The 20,800-nt window shown below is 42.1% G+C and overlaps 1 protein-coding gene across 4 annotated transcripts in view; it reads left to right on the top strand.

The window, feature by feature from the left end:
• The window catches only part of NPAS2 (neuronal PAS domain protein 2), a 105,605-nt gene that overhangs the window by 9,389 nt on the left and 75,416 nt on the right, over positions 1–20,800 (top strand). The gene's annotated exons all lie outside the window — the stretch shown is intronic.

Here is a 20,800-nt window from a genome sequence, read left to right as displayed (position 1 = left end):
AAGTTATCAGCTTACTGTTTTTCAGCATCTGGATCCCTACAGACATACTTCTTAAAGTAAAAGACAACACTAAACTCACTTATTCTCCCTTAAACAAGCAAACACATTTTCTCTTATTGGAATGATAAAAAATAATTTTTCACGGTGTCCAATTGCCTGTTACTCTGGCAAACCTAAAATGAATCAAAAACTGCAGGCTATATATAGAGAGTAATGACAGTTAAAGAAGCATTTCTTCTTTGATGCAATTTCTATTTGATTTTCTTAAAACCCTTCTCTTCCAAAGACCCATTTCAACTGCATCTGAACAATAGATTTATTGTTGTCAACTGAATGAGAAATTTGATAAAGATAGCTTTTCTATTTCCATTCAAAATAGATTATTTTTCAGAGGTCTGAAGGATTTAAGTTCAGTTTTTAACTTTGAATTTCACATTTCATTTGACCAGTCTATAATATATATATTTTCAAAGTCCTAATTGGCATTAGACTTGGCATATTTCTCTGCATATTTTTTCTTGCCATATTTTTTCTCAGTGTGAAACTATTAGAGGGTCATTGCTCTGGTTAATGAAAGAGGGCTGACATTCTTTGTAAGTTGTGAGTGTTTAAATATTCCTCTATGCAAATTTTCCCCTTTAATGAAAAAGTTTAAAGAGACATCTTAAAAAATGTCTTTAACAGTGTTGAAAAATGCAGGTTACATTCATTCAAAATCTATGATATCTGGTGGTGGGAGGTGATGACACATTTCAAATTTGCTACTGTGTAATTAAGAGGGGATTCCATATAGGAGATGTAAGCATAAAAATTGGGTATGGCTCTTCATGATACTGCTGGTTTTGCTGCTGAATTCTTCAGTAGTTTTGTTAGAGTGTATAATCAGTTACGCTTGTGCTGATTTAATCAATTATTCTTGTGCACAAACAAACAAACAAACACACACAAAACCCAGCTAATTTCAGACTGTCTTTGAAACATCAGAACTAGAGATTTCACTTACAATGAAAGAAAATATTATTTTCAAGCCTCTAGAATGATTTTTAAAAAGGCAAAGATATATTTGGGAAGTATCGTACTTTTGGGTACCAGCAGCTGTGTATCCTTATGCAAAAGTGGATTTGGCTGAAAGACCAAATCATAAATATTGTGTTTGAAGATTGCAGCAAGCTTTCATATTTGCAAGAGATAATGTAAAATGTGCAACATTTTTTTCTTCACTCCAAGAAGTTTGAGCTTAAACAGCTCGGTCTCCCAAATCTAATGAATAATGGCGAACAAACAAAAGTATCCATGGCTTCTTGAATCATGGGGGCTGGAGACCATTCTGTCTGTGGAAGCAGAAAGGTCAGCCTGCTGTGGTCAGTTTGAACACCCTCCTGCATACTGCCAAGCTGTGAAGTGGCTTGGAGGCGGAAGATGCCAATAAATAACTTGACACTGGCACTCCATGACTTCACATCTTGTGGTCTATGAGCTTTCAGGCAAGCAACAGCCTGCTCCTAGCTGCATTGCTTGGAGGAACCAAGGGAGCTGGGGGAACGTCTCATTTTTCTGCTGGAAAAAGAATCTATTTTTTTCCCTTTTTGTAGTCCTCCTCTGCCTTGATCTGCTGTTTGGGGAAGTGAGGGGTGTAGTGGGGGAGGTAAGACTTATCTTTGATCTGATGGCTCCTTTCGTTCTGGGCTGGTCTCCAGGAAAAACTTTTTCCCCCTTTGGGACACAGTGCTTTTCATGGCAGAAGCTCTGCAAACAGGAGCGCTGCAGAAGATCCTGAGTTTGCCTGACATGGGCTTAACATTTTAGCACAAATTCAGCAGAGTAGCTTTATTCAGGTAAACACTTAAGCACATGCTTTTCATTACTCACAATTTCATCTGCGTTTCTTTCCTGAATATGGAAAGACTTAAGCACATATTTAGGGGTTGAATAGGTCTCCAGTCTGACTCATGTGTAGAGCAGCGAGGATGGGTTGGATGGAAAGGGAGCAGTCATCGCGGTAGCATGGCAGCTGTGAAGTAAGATGTCCTGTCTGAAAACCAGCATGCTACAAAGGGGCCTTGTTCTTCTGGGAGGCAGCTTTTTGTCTGTATATGGTCTCAAGAAGAGGAGCAGACCTGAACTTTCTGCTTTCATCTATGCATTTGTTCTTCTGTTTCTCCTTATTTTGAATTACTCTGCATGCGGCTTGGATGATGTAAAGTAGGTTTATAATTAGAATTTTTTGGTTGCTCTGCAACTTCATGTTTGTCAGTTTTAAGATTCACCCATCTGGCACCCTAAGAAGAGGACAGTGTTCTTTTGCAGAATACTTTTGTCTATCTGCATGTGGAGACGGTCCTGTATGCTAAGTCCTCTGAGGATTTCTCACGTTGCATCAGCCACAGAAGGTTTTTGAAATACAAGTATTTGTCAGCAGTGTACACATACCCAAACCTTTTGGCTCTTTCTAGCTACTTCATTCATGAAAAATGTTTGTTCACAGTTTTGCGTGCAAAACTTAAACTGACTCAGGCACTGATGTAACCCTTTTCACTTCTTTAGAGGATCTGAATTATGAATCTAGATTAATGTTTTGCAACACAGAAAAGGAAAGAGAAAGGCACTGCAGAGGGAGCTCAGAAATGGTTCTGTGGGAAGGTTGTTTTGGTGAGCCAGATCTTATCTGCTCTTAAAGGTCTTTGCTGACAGTAGCTCATGTAAGGGCACAGTGGTAACTTTCTCTTAACAGATGCATGTTGTGTGCAGGTACTTTGCTAGCAAAACTAAAGTCTTTCCTTGAGTAGAATGAGCTATCCCAGCACCAAAATGTTTCAGGGGAATATAGTAGAGTTGGCAGAAAGGTGTTTCCAACATAGGGTTCATTGAAAATTCTTCCACATTCCTCACTGACAGTGTCCCCCAAAATTTGACATAGACTACACCTAAATAGAATACGGATAATGGGTTCCAAAACCTTAAGTGATGAATAGCCTTGATTGTTGCATTTCTTCTTGCACTTTGACCAGGAGTGTGACTAGAGTGGAAGTCGCATGTTTTTCGGGGATTATAATGTAGGAAATGTCTCACTTCGGGCCAGGCCTTTTTTTTGCATGTTATTCTGGAGTTAATAATGTTTTTGATGCTTTTTCCTAGTCCTGTTTCCTAGTTTAGCTAGTCGGCAGGTTTCTTTTGGAGAAATTTATTTGATGTGAATTTCCTCTCACTCTGCCAAAGCATGACACCTCTTGCAAACAATTGTCTTGAAGAACAAAGCAGTAACTGGGAGTCATAAGATGTTTCTGGCATGAACTTAGGCAGCACTGCCTGTATAGTGTATTTTTCCATTTAAGACTGATTTCCCATTGCTTCCTCAAATCTTATCCATTTTGGCTAAAGCCATAGTTGCAAGACTGCTTTAATCCATTGTATCGAATTTGCGTGGAAAGGTTGTGGTGATGGGAGGGCTATGGGTGTGTATTTTCTGAGGAACTGCTTGAAGCTTCCCTGATGTCTGACAGAGCCAATGCCAAGTGGCTCCAAGACAGAACCCCTGCTGGCCAAGGCCAAGCCAGTCAGCAAAGCTACAGCAAAGATTTTGGGATAACGTATGTAGGAAGGAAAAAAGCAGTTATGGGCAGAAGTAATTGTGGCCAGAGAAGAGAGGAGTGAAAAGAAATGAGAGAAACAGCTCTGCAGACACCAAGGGCAGTGAAGAAGGAGGGGGAGAAGGTGCTCCAGGAGCTGAGATGTCCCTGCAGGCTATGCTGAAGACCATGGTGAGGCAGCTGTGCTGCTGCAGCACAGGGAGGACCACAGAGGTACAGAGATCCACCTGCAGCCTCTGGAGGACCTCATGTCACAGCAGGTGGATGCCCAAAAGAAGGCTGTGACCTCATGGGAAGCCCACAAAGGAGCAGGCTTCTGGCAGGACCATGGAGAGAGAAGCCCACGGTGGAGCGGGTTTGCTGGCAGGACCTGTGACCCCGCAGGGGACCCACACTGGAGCAGTCTGTTCCTGGAGGACTGCACCCTGTGGAAAAGGGACCCATGCTAGGGTGGTTAGTGAAGAGAAGGACTCCTGTTGGAGTCCTCCACAAATTGTCTCCAGTGGGAGGGACCCCACAATGGAGCGAGGGAGGGACTCCTCTCCCCGAGGAGGAAGCGGTGTCAGAAACAGTATGTGATGAACTGACTGCAGCCCCCATTCCCTGTCTCCCCATGCCTCTGGTGGGTAGGAAGCAGAGAATCAGAAATAAAGTTAAGCCCAGGGAGGAGGGAGGGGTGGCAGGAAGGTGGTGTTAAGATTTGTTTTACTTCTCATGATCCTACTCTGATTTGATTAGTAATAAATTCAATTAATTTCCCCAAGTCGAGTCTGTTTTGCCCTTGCCAGTAACTCGCAGGTGATCTCCAGTCTCTTTCCCCATCTTTAACTCATGAACCTTTGTTATAGTTTCTGTCTGCTATCCAGCTGAGGAGGGGAGAGATAGAGCAACTTGGGGGGGAACCTAGCATCCAGCCAAGGTCAAATCAACACATCCATGTACATCTCTGCTGCTACTGTAAAGGATGATCCTGCCTTACTCCCAACTCTGGACACCAGTGTGTCAGAGCAGAAAGCTGATCTTGTTAAAATTTTACCTCTTCTTTATGTGGATGGGTTAATCCCAGCTAACCAATGGGTTAGCTGTTGCATTTTCCTAAGCTGGGTCACTGTGCAACCCCACGAGTTGCAGGGGTGGGAGGAAGACAAGGGATCTCCTTTGGAACCAGTGTGAGTTTAAGCCACTTTAGAGTGACTGCTGAACTTTTTCCGTTTCTGGATGAGAGGAGGAGTGGGGCTTGAGGGGCACTGCGGAGTGAAGAAATGGAGGCAAGGCTGAGAAGGACTTAAGGAACTTGCACAGGTAAGGCAAGGACATAATGCACTGGGAGGAAAAGTGGACCAGCAGGAGTGGGAACAGTGAGCATGGATGGAGCTGAAAATGATGACCAGTAGGAGAAGGAACATGGACAAGGAGCAAGGGACACAAGGAATTTTCAGCTGTAATCCATGGCAGTGAGGAAAAAGAAGCCCTTAGTACAAGCTTGGGTAAGGAGGGAGTAGAGTGAACAGCTGGAGGAAGAGGGTGTTGTGAAGGGAACAAGCATGGAGCTGAGCCTGGAAGAGGGACATCAGGTGGCAACATGGGAGAAAGAGGTTGGAAGAGAAGGGTCTTTGGGCTGAGAAAAATCTGAAAGTGGGGTTGGAAAGTGGAGGGTGAGGCTCAAAATTTCTTAGGAAGTACCTGGGACTTGGACAGCCAGAAATAGAGATGAGCACATGCTCATCCTGCAGTGTGTAATTGGTGTGAGGAGGAGTCTGAGGTACAGAAGGAGGCATCAAGCTGACGGTCAGGGAGGACAGGCAGGAAAAGCTAGCCCGTGTGGACATCTGGGAGGGCATCCCAGTGCTGGAAAACTTGATGCTCCTCTGCTGCCTCAAAGCCCAGCAGGAGAGCATCTTATCCCTACCTCTTACTGCAGCCCATAGTGCCTACCTACAGCAGGACCCTGTGACCACTCTGGCTGACACAGCTTGTTAGCTGAAGTGAGTGGAAAGCTGCTGATATTTTGGAAATGTCAAACAATGCCAAATAGTGAGATTTCCATTTTTTGAAAGACCTAGCAAAGTCACACACTCACAGAAACTGCCTTGAATGCTAACTGCTACAGATACAAAGTTGAGCACTCAAAAATTAGGGAATAGTATAATTAAGTCTGCCTGTGTGATTTTGATCTACTCCCATCCTGTATATTCATTATTATGCAGTACTTAACGGTTTAGTAATCATCCTATAATCAAATAATTCTTTTGATTTGTTGTTGCTGGTCACTTTAAGTCAGCTTGATTCACTGGCAGTTCACAATCAGTTCACTAAATCACTTCACAACTACTGGCATAAGCTGGGATGGGCAGGGGAAGGATGTGACCACTTTTGTGCCAGCAATGCAAGCTTAGCCTGCCCAAACCAATACTGAAATAACAACATTACTCTCCATGTAGTAGGGTAAAAGCTTCAGTTTTATTAAACGTTGGCAAATCTGGGCAGATTTTTAAATGAGGATATCCTTGTTGCAAAGAGCACACACACCTGCAAAGCAAAGACTAACTTTTCTCATGAATATATCACCTCTACTTCTTAACTCTTCTGGCTGAAAATAGGAGTAATTAAAATTCCCAGGCAGACACCAGACTGCAGAATTTCAACCCAAATGGTTTAATCATGTAAATGTTCTGTATAACCAAGAAAGATTCTTGAAAGTGGAAGAACCAGGCAAGGCTTCCTGGCAGGCGCTGTCCCCAAACCACTCCCTAGAAAAGCCAAGAGCTGAGAGAGCTCCAATGAGGCTGGCCCTATATAAAATCCCTGTTTTCTGCAAACGTTCTTGTTTGTTTTCAGGTGTTTCTGCTGCTAGAAAACATTGGTTTTGGTATGGTTAAATCATCTTCTTGAGATTTTAAATTACACATTTTATCTGGTTTAAACAGATTAATAAAGATTCTCTCTTACTAATAACAACTGATTTTTATGGCTACCTTAGTGGTATAATTTTCATTTTAAAGAACTGTGCACCATTTTTGTATCTTAGAAAATACCAGTTGTTCAAGTTCAGAAAGCTTTCTTTCTGATACAAATTATTTCAAGATTGTCAGTATGTAACCAAACTCTTTAGATCAAACAGACTTTCTAATTAGTTTTTTGATCTCCTAATTACATCTTTTAGAAGCAGATTGACAGGCATTAATGAAACTTCTACTGTATATTTATAATTTACACTATCTACAAAATCTTGTGTAAAAGAACTTTCATCATCTGCTTGGATATTCCTTAAGCTAAGGAAACACAAACTTTAAGAATCTTGCATAGTCTTGCTTGTTGAGCTGGAATTGCATGTGCTGTTTTGTATTATACCTTTAATTCAACAAGGTATTAAAACTTGTGCTTAAGTTTGAAGTTATTTTTATTGTTGAAGTGACTTGATTACCCTCATGCATCAATGTCTTCAGGAGAGTAATGGTCTTGTTTCTATCACATATTTTTACACTCCAAGCATGTATGTATGCAAAATAGCATCCTTTAGTTGTGAGTTCTTTAAGAACAAAGCTTTATGCATTTCCCTTCTGCTGTGCAAGGCTGGAAAACTCTGAAAAGTAGAATAATGTAAACAGTAAGAATAAAAACCTTAGTGATGTCCATATGTCACATCCTGTCAGATTGATGCATTAACTTGCTGGATTACAGGTTTCAGTCAGCAAAAAGCAAAGCAAAGTGGTGAATAAAAGTTTGACCTTGTTTTCCATATAATTAAAACAGTAGATTTCAACTGATGGAAGGCTGTGGACTTGGCTGAAAGAATTGAAAGCAAATAAGTTACCTGTTAGCTCTTCAGGAGACAGTATTTCTTTAATTTATCTTGGTATTTGGTGAGCAAAAGCTCACTCATGGACTTTTGAGGGATCCAGTTACCATCTGAAGTCCATCTATAATGGCTACAATAAATACATTGTTGTCATGGTAATGCAGTGATCGAAGTCTGAGGGAAAAACTCCAGCATTTCTATGGTTCATAGTGTGAGATGAAAGGAAGATTTGACAAGAAATAAGATTATATTATTTTTTTGGTTTTTTTCCTCTGGACTCACTTCAGCAGGTCCATGTCCTTGTTATGTTGGTGGTTCCAGAGCTGAGCTCAATATTCCAGAGCAGAGGAGAGGGACATAATTATCTCCTTTGACCTGCTAGTCACACTTCTTTTGGTGCAGCCTAGGATATGGTTGGCTTTCAGGGCAGTAAGCACACAAGTCCTTCTCCTCGGGGCTGCTCTTAATCCATTCTCTGCCCAGCCTGTGTTTGTGTTTGGGATTGCCCCAGCCCTGGTGCAGGACCTTGCACATGGCCTTGTTGAACTTCATGAGGTTCGCACAGACGCACCTCTCAAGCCCATCCAGGTCCCTATGGATGGCATCCCTTCCCTCCAGTGTGTCAAATGCACCACACAGCTTGGCGCTGTTGGCAGACTTACTGAGGGTGCACTGAGTGCCACTGCCCATGTCACCAGCAAAGATGTTGAACAGCACTGGTCCCAGTACTGAACCCAAGGAATGCTACTTGTCCACTTGGGCATCAAGCTGTTGACCACGACTCTTTGAGTGCAACCACTGAGCCACTTCCCTACCCACTGAGTGAGCCATCAAATCCATGTCTATCCAGTGTAGGGACAAAGACATTGTGCAGGACAGTGTCAAATGCTTTACACAAGCCCAGGGAGATGATGTCAGTTGCTTTTCCCTCATCCGCCACTGCTGTAACACCCTTGTAGAAGGCCACAAAATTTATCAGGCACAATTTGCCTTTAGTGAAACCATGTTGGCTGTCACCAGTCACCTCCTTATTTTCCATGTGCCTTAGCATAGTGAGACTAACTGGCCTGTAGTTTCCTGAGTTTTCCTTTCTTTTTAAAAAATGGGAACTTAAAAATGGGAATTTAAAAAATTCCCAGAAAGAGATTCTGATTTTTAATTTAAAATTAAACTATTTCAATTTAATAGTGTAATCTTGCATAGTTTTTCTAATATTGTTAGTACTCAGAATAATGCTGTCATTGCTGCTTGGGGAAGGTGATAGTCTTCTTCTGCAATTCAGTTTCTATTTTTCGTGGCAAAATTGACACAGATTGGCCCAACTGAATCATAGAATCATCAAACCATCAAGGTTGGAAGAGACCTACAAGATCATCCAGTCTAACTGCCCACCTGGCACTATCACTGTAACCCCTAAACCACTGAATCACATCACCCAGCACCAGATCCACACACCTCTTGCACACTTCCAGGGATGGTGACTCCAACACCTCCCTGAGCAACCAATTGCAATGCCTGACCACCTGAACAGTGAATTTTTTTTTTTAATATCTAATTTGAATCTTCCCTGTCTTAGTTTAAGGCCATTTCCTCTGGTCCTCTCACTGAAGGCACAGCAGAAGAGATCAGCCCCCACCTCACCACAGCCTCCTTTCAGGCAGTTGTAGAGAGTGATGAGGTTCCCCCTGAGCCTCCTCTTCTTGAGCCTAAACAACCCCAAACTGGGCCTCCCTGCGAGGCCATGCAGGGGAGTTGCTATGATCAACTGAGAGGATTCACAGTGAAGTCTACTGACGTCTGAAAGATGAGGTTTCACAACAGACTACAACTTTAAATTAAGTCCATGCTGCCACCAAGTGCACTTGGGTGGTGGAGGACCAGTCCCATTTATAAATGCCAGATTTCCAGTCCCTGTTCCCTGCTCCTAGATGTGCACTTCTGCCAGTTGCCTTTGCTGTCCTACCTAGTGAGACTTCTGCAGAACTCCTGTGAGCTTTCTCTATCAGAAAAGAAAAGAAAAAAAGGAAAGGTTGGCTGTGTTTTTTGCAAAATTACAGAATTTAGCTAGCTCACAGAAGGAGCATGAACCAGCAGTAAAGATAAGCAGTGCAGGAGAAGCAGGAAAATCAACCACATCTGTTTGGTGGCCATAAGCCACTTGGCTGGCACACTCTTCATGGCTTTGAGCATTCAAGATGCAGAGCCTGAACTGCTTGCTCACCAGGCAGACAAAATGCATGTCCCCAAGGAAGTGCAGGATAGAAGGGAGGCTTGGAACCCTACCTTCTGCTGTTTCAGCACCTTACTGAGGGCTGTGCTTAGGGCCATCTCTAAGACAGGAATTTAAAGCCACAGTCCCTTATGCATTTATGCAACAAATCGTCCCCTCTGGGTTATTAGTCCTACAGAATATTACCCAGCTCAGATCACTTCAGAGGAATCATCTCCTTTGCCAACACGCTCAGTGTGTTTCTAGCCCCAGTCTAATATTACTTGCTCACAGTGAATACCTCATTATTCCAAAGCAGTGTCCTTCACTTCAGTGGTGTAGCCTAATGAGGTATGCCCATAAATCCAAATAGATCAAGCTGTGCAAGCTTTAGTCCCAGTGAAAGGGGATGACTCACCAGATAAAGTGCTCACTAGTCAAAGCAAAAGCGGCACAAAGAAAATCTGAGGTGTTAAAGTAGTCTTTTGTCAACAGGCACAGATTCTGACCTCCTTAATCACAGTGAGTGCATCTTACAAGTAGTCCCACAAACGAACTGAATCTACTTGTAGAGTAATAAAGTAGCTCTCCTAGAAGAAAGGGCACTGAATTCCAGCTCCAAGTCATTAAACTTGTGTTAAAGTCTCAGTCCATTTCGTTGGTGTCTCACGGTTAATGTTCCGTGACAGCCCTTTAATACACAAGAAAACAGCTTAATCTGAGAGCACCCTCCTGGCATGTTATAAATTTCATCAGTATTGACGAGACCATTGAAATTACAATTACAATAAAAGATGTGAAATGTCACACGGCATGGTGAGGATCAAATGCTGAGCACTCTCCTAGCTTACTTCCTGGACACTGGAGTAGGCCCACAGCCCATTGCCCAAACCCCTGAGATAAAGGCATAAATATGGAGGGAAAGGCAAACACAAGGAAAAATTCAAAGGAAAAAGTGCAAAAATGAAAATAATAAATTAAAATTTCACTTCCAAAGAGCTTGATTGTCTGAACAGAATTGATGAGAATGTGGAAACCTCCATGCAGGACTGACGCAGCTTTCACTGTTTTTTTTTAAATACAAGCAGTACAAAAAATTGAGTGCATGTGAGCCATCATTCATAAAATCCGTGTAAATACTGTGACTACTAATCTGGAGCTGTTGCTGGATTTTTAAGAAAATCCTTGCCAGAAAAGGACTGGTGACCTTAATATTATTTTATTTAATAGTTAGTATGTCAAAAAACAATTTAACTTTGCTGACTTAAATGATAAGAAAGTACTTGTATTGCAGATATTAACTGCCTCATGCAGTTTTCAACCTAAACAACGTAAATAGAAAAGTAGTTTTGTCTGTGTAAGGACTTTATGATATGCCCCAGAGGAATTAAAACTCTGGGAAAGGAAATGGAAAAATCTAGAAAACGTAGAAACTACAATTTAATAGCATGTTTAAAACATATACTTACTTTAGAACATGGGCTCAACATCTTCCTCCACTGGGTTTTTAAGATGTACAAGTAAGAGCTCAATGATGCACATTACTAATCACAATGCAAAGATCGATAAACATATCTGCAAAACTTGCATTTTCCTGGACTCCAGCCTGGATATGAAAAAAGAATTAAAATAGGACAAGGAAATTAAAGTATTGCATGCACTTTTTTTGCCTCCAAATAGACTGTAAATCAACCTATATAGTTCCCATCAGTCTTCAGGCAGCACTTAGCAGTGCTATAGAGTATCAGGCATCTAAAGGAAAGACCACATCTGAGAGGCACTCACTGTTCTCATTTGTACTGTATACTGTAAATATACAGCAGTAGAATGCTAGCACTCTTTGGTTAGGTTTTTAAAACACAAGACATACTGAAGTCAAAGGGACATGCTCAGTCTGACAGTGTGATATTTTTTTAAGAATGAACTCAAAGGTATTTCAGAGACTCCTAACCCCTGAATCTCCACCCTGTGCTTTTGCACTTCTGCTCCTGGGTGTTTAATACACTGCCTTTCTCCCTATGTCTGATTGAGGACAATGCCAGGCCATACGTCTGATAGCATAACAAAATAAAGGGTTATTGTAGAAACAAATTAAAGTTGTGGGTTTTTTAAAAGAAGACAAAGATTTCTTTCTTTTCCTTCAGATCATAGAATCATAGAATAGTTTCAGTTGGAAGGGACCTTCAAGATTGCCTAGTTCCAACTGTGTGCCATAAGCAGGGACACCTTCATCTAGACCAGGTTGCTCAAAGCCCCATTCTCCTGGCCTTCAGCATTGCCAAGGGATGGGGCATCCACAGCTTCTCTGGGCAACCTGTTCCAGTACCTCACCACCCTCACAGCAAAGAATTTCTTTTGAACGTCTAGTCCAAACCTACCCTCTTTCAGTTTAAAGCCATTCCTGCTCATCCCATCACTCCATGCCTGTGTGAAAAGTCCCATGCAGCTCTCTTGTCAGCCCCCTTCAGGTACAAGAAAGCTGCTATAAGGTCTCCCTGGAGCCTTCTTTTTTCCAAGCTGAACAATCCCGACTCAGTCAGCCTGTCTTCATAGGAGAAGTTTGGAATGATCCAGCCCTATGATCATCTAGATTCACTTCAACAGGTCCACATCCTTCTTATGTTGGGGGCTCCAGGCCGGGATGGAGTGGCATCACCAGAGGGGAGTAGGAGAGGATCACCTCCCTCCACCTGCTGTTTCGAGGTGGTTGTCCGTGTACGTTTTGCTACCTCTCCCTTACTGCTTTGTTACTCTTTACAGGATTCAGTCCTTGCAGCCTGCATGGTTTGGGTATTGATATAACAATGATTTTTGGGGGGAAATTGGTCATGTTGTCTGCATGTGCGTGTGTGTGTGTGTGTTTGTGTGCAGACATGTTTGTTTGTCTTTTGAACCTGCTGGCCAATTTGTCGAGTTTGAGAGAAAGATAAGGATCTTGAAATTGCTGAATTTCTTCAACTTTTATGACAATAGATATCTGTCCCTGCAGACACCAGAGAACCTACTCAAGAGCTTTCTGACATTTTCACCACTCAAAAAACTTCTTTTATTTTCTGCAAACACTTCCTTTTGAATCTGAATGCAGTGGAGGATTAAGTGTCTCACATCTGAAGTGAATTGATTTTGGTTTTAAAAAATAAACATTTTAAAAAGGAAAAATTGGCAACCAGAAGAGAAGTAGGAACTGGTCAGAAATTGGGAAATGTGGATGGTCTTAGGACCGAGTGTCTTGAATTCATGGTGATAGTTTTGGTAGATGAAGTATTATAGTAGTGGTTGTTCTGGAGAGATTTTTGTGCCATGACCTCACACTTTGTCTCCTCTGGCCACAAAAAGAGAAATCACAAGTGAGAGGGGAAATGCTGTATTACTTTCATAGGTCTGATAGATGATGTGAAAAAGCAATTGTCAGGGAAAGCCAGAATCACTCTGCACACTGCAGACCTGCTCTTGGCTAATTCTAGAGACGTCTATTCTAGAGATGTACAGAATGTGAAAGCTAGAAGACATGGTGCTGTTGATTACATCAGTAGGATCCACTGATCTGAGCGCTCATATGCAGCCAGCTGGCTCCTCTTTGAACTTTCTGAGGCCAGCCTTGCCTGTGGCATGTGAGCTGGGTGCAACAAGAGAGAAAGGCTAACACCGTGAAAAGTGAGGGGATAAAGAAACTGCCCACTGAGCACTGAGCTTGCTGCTCACAGAGCTGCCGATAAATATCATCACAGGTTTTATCTGGAAGGCCTGAGGTCTTCCCCATAATGAATCTGTGATTTTTCTCCTCCTCCACTCCTTAACATTTCAGAGCAAGCAGGAGCTGGCTACTCCGATTGCCCTAGATGAGTCACTCCTCCAGATAAGCCTGACTGACTTCAAAACTGAAGTTACTCTGCATCAAGTTGAGACAGAAAAAAGCAGACTGCAAACGAGGAAATGCTCCTGCCAAATTCCAGTACCCATCACATAAAGTAATGCTATTTCATGTGTGAGGTGACGTGCTGTTTTGAACTGACTTCAGCTGATCGTAAAACAAAAATGATGTTGTAATTGTCACATAAAGGCTCCTGACATAGCAGGGGAGAAGACTTCAATCTGTCACAACCTGTTCTCTTTGAGGAAGAAAAGGTGACTGAGAAAGTGTTATTTGGCACAGAACAGTGAATCAGAAGCAGAAATATAGTCTTCTTTCATTTTTTTGGATGCATTTACACTTGCTAATAGGCCACTCGGTGCTCTTAAAAAACTCAACTATTCGTTTCTACCTGGCAGCAAACTGAGAATCTACTTTCCTAGGAACGTGCCAGAAGAATACAGCTTGTTCAGAACCAAAAGTTTCAGGCAAGTGTGCAATGCAACAATTAAACAGAGAATGTTTCACTGACCTGTGGACAGGATGCTCTCTGTGTCCAATGCTGTGGCCTGGGAATTCCTGCATGGCCCTAAGAGAGGAAGATTTCCTTTGTGTATTCCAATGCCTCCACTTCTGAAAGTACTCAGCCCACTTACAGAAAACTTGCTCATGTGGAGACAAGGCTCAAGAAAGTTACCAAGGTGGCTATTCAGACCCTCAGACTTTGGTTGGAATGCCTAATTTATCATCAGGGAGGCTGAGGAGGAGTGGGGGAATGTAAGCGTAGGAGAGACAGTGAACCTCCCTTCACAGGAGCCTCCTGAAGCAGAGCAGTGCTGCTTTATAGCAGTGCAGTCATGCAGCCACCTCACCAAAAAGAATATGAGCCAGGCCTTTTCAAAGGAATTCTTCGATGAGTCAAAAACTGTCAAAAAACATTTGCTTGATATTTTTGTAGAGAAGTAAGAGAAAGGTTCTCTGTAAAAATGTTGAAAAACTCTTTAATATTCTAATAAGCATAGCCATAACCAGACAACAGTGTATCATCCTGGAGCAGAGGAACTTTCAGGACATAGCAGTAAATGGTAGCCCTTCTGTCTCTGCTCTTCCCAATCCTGACATGGGACACCTGATTGGTGTGCTCAATGGCCCCCACCCAGCAGAGACTGAAATACCCTCATCATGCTTATCCTACCGCACCCATCAAAGATCATAACCCCTGGGACCCAAATGGGTCCAAGTCAGTAAGGAATACCATTCTCAAAGCTACTCTCAGGCTTTTACTCCATGTAGACCAGTTTATTCTGCTTGGCTTTGGGGTAGAGAAAATTAAAATTGAGATTAACATTTGGGTTATTGCTAGCAATCACAAGGGCAGGATAATTCAGTTTATTGCTACAAGAGTTCACTGGGATCACTTCAATACTGGATGATGAGAGGAAAACCTGAATTTGAAGCTCAGCTGTGGAGGAAAGGAGGAGACACTGGGCAACTTTTATGCAGTGTTTGTGAAAGAGATACTGTTAAGTTTCAGCTGTGGAAATACTGAATAGGGAGAAATATTCATGGGTTGCACAAGACTGACCAGTGTGAAGTGAGCACTGATAGGACCAAAAGCTCTAAGCTGAATTTTGGCCCCATGAGGGTTGATGTAGGACAGGTAAGCAAGCCTAGGGGTACACATGAAGTGGGGCTTTGGGGATGGGCAGTTCAGTTTGATGCTGGATCCTGTATCTGTAGAGGGAGAGGCAGACAAGGCAAGAATCAAACAAGTTAAATTTACCTTTTTAACTGTTAGAAATCTCAGATGATAATTAAAGATATAACAAGGCTTACGGTAGTGATTACCGTTAAAATCAGGCAGAAGTGAGCTGCTCAGTCTGCTGGGACAATCAGCAGGAATTGTTGGGTTACAGAGAGGGTTTGGGACATCTGCTGAGAGGCAGATGCTTTGCTGAGTTTTACTGCCTTCATTGTGGCTGGGATTAAGGGAAATGGGATATGAAGAGTTTAATCAATTTTTGGATTGTCTAGGGCCCAGTGTGGTAGGATGGCAGCAGGTTGCCCCAAGGAGCTTAGAGAAGATTAGTTTCCATTTGGGGTTTGGAGGTACTGCAGAAACTGAAGTACCCCAGATTTAGAGCTAAAATTAATCCTTGGTCATTGGCTCATTCTTCTCCCAGCCCTACAGATCCAGTCAGATATGAGACTTCGATCAGTCTCATCTCTAAACCTAACTTGCACATCAAAAGAAGTTCACATGCCCTTCCTCACAGTAGAAATAACTACCCAGCCCCAATACCAGTTCAGTGAACCTGCAAGGTCAGTGCTGTTAACACTCCTGAAGCCAGTGCTTCCACTACCCCATCCCTTAAACCTAGTTCTAACACTAATCCTCATCCATGGTATATTTTAGCAGCCTGTATCTACTGCAGGGTTATGCACAAGACATTTGCTCTGCTGGCATTTGTGCTCAGTCCAGCTCAGTGTGTCTCTTGAGGCTTGCTAACATTGCTCATCCTCATTCCCACCACAACATGGACACTTGTGCTGGACCCAAGACAAAGAAGGGGTTTGCCCCAGCATCTGTGATGTTCCAGCCAGAGGGGTTTTTTTATTAGTGAAATTGAGACAATGTCAGAAGACAGGCAAGAACCCTAAAAATCTTTGCTGATGAGCGCATCACATGCACATATAACAAAGCATAGAAAGCTGTAAACTGCTTTACTCCTCAAATCAGTGGTTGATGATCCCACTTTCTCATGTACTCAGAAGGAACAAGTCACTGACCAGACACTGTTCTTTTCAGCAGCAGAGACAGGGTCTCAAGAGATGTTCCTCTTTAAGGTTTCTTAAGGGGGTTTCTTAGGGCCTGCCGCCTTAAATGATATTATTCCCAAGCTGCCTGCCTGCCAGTCGTTGTTAGCTTCTACACAGCCACAGCCAGTGCATGATAAGAAGCCTTGGCACAATGTGGATATTTGGCAAGACTGTGAAGCCATACTTGTGTTTGGGTCACTTTGTCCTGGTTTTTTATCTAAGCTTTTTCTTATCAACAGCAGTTTCATTTCAGTAAGCTAATAATAGCCCTGGAAAAATTTGATGTATCAGCATAAAGGCTTCCCATGGCTAAAAATCGAATTTGGAAGTTTTTGGTGCACAAGGGTGAGCAATGAGGAAGCCAACGTGTTGGCTCAGTCTAAGGTATAGTCTTGTGTTTGCTTTGGGGAGCCTGTGGCAAGGCTTTGCTGTTGTCTTTAGCTGGATCATCAGTTTAGCCCTTTGAGATCCAGTAACTAACTCAGTTCTTTGGGTCCAAATTCTAGTTCTACACCAAGCCATTAAACCCCAGACTAACATAACCTAAAGCACATTGTTCCCACCCAGCCCTACGGCTGGTCGTGCTTTACTGTGCTTACGCTCTTCTGAGCTTTATAAGCTTTGGTCTTCCCAGCAATAGCACCTGCTTTTCATCCCCATCAATCCTTAGCCCCAGTCTCAGCTCCAGCCAGAGTATTAAGAGACTTGAGCAAACTCAAGTCTCCAGAATTCATCAATACCAACCTAAATCGAATCACATCCTTTCAGTCTGGAGGAGCCAGCCAGAAATATTCAGCTCCAGCTTTTCCAGAGCCAGACACCAGCTGATGCCATTCCTAAACTTGTATTAGTGGCCATGTGGAACAGCCTGTACTGTCTTTGAGCCATGGACCAAGGCAGATGCTTTGGGAAGCACTCAACAGCAGAAATGAGCTTTGTTTATGGTATCAAACTTGTCCTTTGAAAATGCCAGTGCAAGGTGCATTTTAGTTTGCCTTTTAACTATAGCCCAAGCACAGGCCCTGAACAGTATCCTGTGTTATCTTCTAGTTTTCTTTATGCAGAAGTACAGCAGTAACTGCACATACAAGTCAAGAAATGCTTGTGGATAAAGACTGCTTTTCTCAAAGCCTCATTGTAAAATGGACACCTCAAAAAAACATGTGTACGTCATGCTGTTGTTGGTATTTTGGCACTGCTTTGGAGAAAGCTGGAGTGCAGTTAGTTTAGTCAAGGTCATGAGAGCAGTTCCATTAGGATGATGCACATTTTCCTGGGCAGATAATCATAGTACTATTTATCTCCAAGCTATGTTTTCACAATAGAGCAGAATCAATGTATCTGATTCCAGTTCACATACATTCATTTTACTTACCAGTGGAAATTGATATGACTGGTCTTTGATAAGTACTTAAATTAATTCCTCTTAGACATTTAATTTAATGCCTTTCAGCCTGATGGAGTTAAATTGGCAGGACTAACTACTTAAGAGTACTGAAAAGAAAGTAAAACATTTTTAGGATTAGATATTTGAGACAGGTTTACACATTAGTATATTAAATCCATATAACGCAGGTGTTAAAAGGGGCTTCAGTTACTCCCTAATTAGTAACAAACGTTTGATACGAGCAGTGTGTGCATCTCTAGACATGAGTTTCCTTATGGATGGGAGAACAGCATCACTATGCAGCTGCACACTGAGCTGCCACGATGTATTTTAAATAGCACTGTGATTTCCCTTCTTCTGGAGAAGGTTGCATTCTCAGTGTAAGGGATAATGTAAACATATTATTTTCCTCGGTTTGTTTAAGAGCAGTATTCAGAGTAGCAGTGCTGCTTTCACTCAGCAGGACCATATTCTTGCCTGAAGCCTGGGATCAAGCACCCACAGGTCTCCAGTCACGCCAGGGAGGTCAGATGTGAAGCACCACCACTATTATGGCTTTACTTGGCTCTCTTACTGGAAATTGTGGATCTATGGCACCTCAGTGTCTCCTGCCAGTTTGGGGGAGAAGGCCCACGAAAGCTTTCTGACTGAAAGGCATGAACTACTATCCCTCGCTGGTCTGACAGAATGGGAAACCTGCGTGGGCAGCTCTTGTTTTGCCCATGTCACCTCCTGGATCAGTCTCAAGGTACTGATGACCCAGTGTGGGAGAAGAAGCAACAGGTAATTTCAGAGTTTTTACTCTGGTAAACACCAACAGCAGTGGACGCTGCCTGCTAGTAGCTTATGAGTTACGTGCAAATGAGACACTTCTGATTCTGGAATATTTAAGTATCTTCCCAAACATTTTTACTTTTTACTGAAAAGAAAAAGTAAAATCTGAATTGTTTCATTAAAGAGAAGGTGTATTCCAGTTTTCCATAAAAACAGTGTCCCAAAGATTTCTTTGAAAGATACACAGAATGTCTCTGATGTTGGTTTTTTCCATGAAAATGTGCCATTTTTCAGACAGAGAATGCTATATCACCTGTTTGGCAGTCTTCTGCTTAATTAGTATTTCAAAAATAACACTTTGCACTCACCTTTGTTTAAATGTGCAAGCCCTAGATATGTGAGGATCTAGAAACAATTACTTACATATTCAATAAAAAAATTCATCTCTACTCTCCATTCCCTCCTTCTCTTCCCTCCCCCACCATCCCCCCCAGTGCAAAGTAGGAAATGCAAGGTTGGAAAACTTGGAAAAAGCTTGAATTGAATGAATTTGAGAAATACCTTTTGTCAGAATAAGCAGGAAAATTGAGTGTTTATGTGCTGAAATGTCACCCTTCAAAGTTCTTTTCATACAATGAAATATTTCCAGTTAAGCTACTATGAAGTCACTATAGAGTGTTAGTTATGCATATGGATGTTTATTTTCCAAACATTTCTTCTAGGAATATGGGTTTGTGCTGTATGGCTTTGTGCATTATAGCCTTAAGTCTGCTTACTTCCCATCTCTGAATCTTATGGAACCTTCTTGTTAATGGCTCAGTGATAGTGGTGCCCTCTATTTCCATCTTTATTTACTTAGTCATTTTACTGCTTTACAGATTTATCAGCTAGCAAGAAATGTCAGTTAGTAAATTGAGTGCATTACATCTCTGTCTTTAGTATTGGGCATTTTTGGTGGCATTCACAAGCCAGGATTTTTTCCTTTTTCTTAGATCTACATCTGGCAGTAGTCTATATGTGCTAACAAAATTTGGCATAATCGAGTTTTTATTCTTAAAGAAGTAAATAGAAATTAGTTCTAAAGTGCAACTGCTGATATTTCAGTTTTCCCCTAAAGGGAAAAAAAGGCAAAATCTGTTACATTTTATATTTACAGTCATTTCCAGAATATTTAAATTTCTGGGTAGACTACACTTTTAGCAGAATTCAGTGAGATATCCTTGACTCAGGATGCAGGTGTAAAGCAAGTGTGAAATTAGGGAGGAAAGTTTGTGAACATGGTGTTGCTTCTGTCTTTCACTTGTTTACTCTTCCTTGTGCTGAGAACCAAAAGAATGAGGGTAAGAGAGGTCAGAGAGAGGAGATGAAGAAAGTGAGTCTCAGGGTTTCTTTAGCTTTCTCTGGTGCTCCAGGAAAAGCTTTTGCAATTCAAAGAGTACACATTTAAACAGAGGCAGACCACCAGTCACCCAAGCTCATTTCTCAGCCCTAAAAGGTGCTGTCATAGGTGTGTGATGTAGCTGTCCTCATTTTAGGAAACAAGTAAATGCCAAAGTGGAAGTTCCTGTATTGGAGCAAAGGCCAACCTGCTTGTGTGCATGAGAAGAACTGGATGGTGCCAGTAAGGCTGGACATGCTGGTGTGGGAGTGCTCATCTGCACTGGGCAGTGGTGGCAGTCATGGTGGATAGAGAATAGGGAAATAAAGCACTTCTGGAAACATTTTGGTGAAACAATTGCTCAAGACGACGTATTTCTAAAAACAACAAACCAAAACCAAACAGAAGATATTTGCATTTGCATGACTTGAGTTAGCAGTACTGTGTTCTCCTAGGTGTGTATCTCTGCTGTCCTCCAGAAACAGAATGTTTCTGTGTTTGAGCTTTTTGTTGTGCTCTCTCTTTTCTGACTTGTCTGTTGAGAGTCATTCTCCCTAATATTCTAAAGTGTGATGAACGCACATCAGCACTGTGTATCAGGCTAAAGGAAATTTAGTGGTAAAGGGAAAATAATTCTTTCTGTGGCACCTTTGTCCTGCAGGAACCCAAAGTTAAACAAGTATAAAATCTGGGAGAGGTGGAAGGAAGTGGTAGAGTGTTAAAGCACTTAGTCTCCTATTCCTTCTTGAGCTTTTTACTCTCCTGCTCTTTCTGTTAAGCACAAGTATCTCTCAGTTATGTTGCTTTCTGAGAAGAGTCATGTCTGCATTTGTAGCTAATGAGCATCAAACTTGGCTTAATCACAGGATCTTAGAGTAATTCAAATGTTGCTTGGTCTCTGGTGCACAGCACAGCTTTCATTTACACTAGAGATTGACATCCAGAAGAAACCCCGTCCATGCTGCTTCTGCCCTGGCTTCATTCTCTTCCCATGCC

Source organism: Aphelocoma coerulescens, chromosome 1 (assembly GCF_041296385.1).
Source record: "Aphelocoma coerulescens isolate FSJ_1873_10779 chromosome 1, UR_Acoe_1.0, whole genome shotgun sequence".
NCBI lineage: Eukaryota > Metazoa > Chordata > Aves > Passeriformes > Corvidae > Aphelocoma > Aphelocoma coerulescens.
This window is presented reverse-complemented; position numbering and strand designations above follow the sequence as displayed.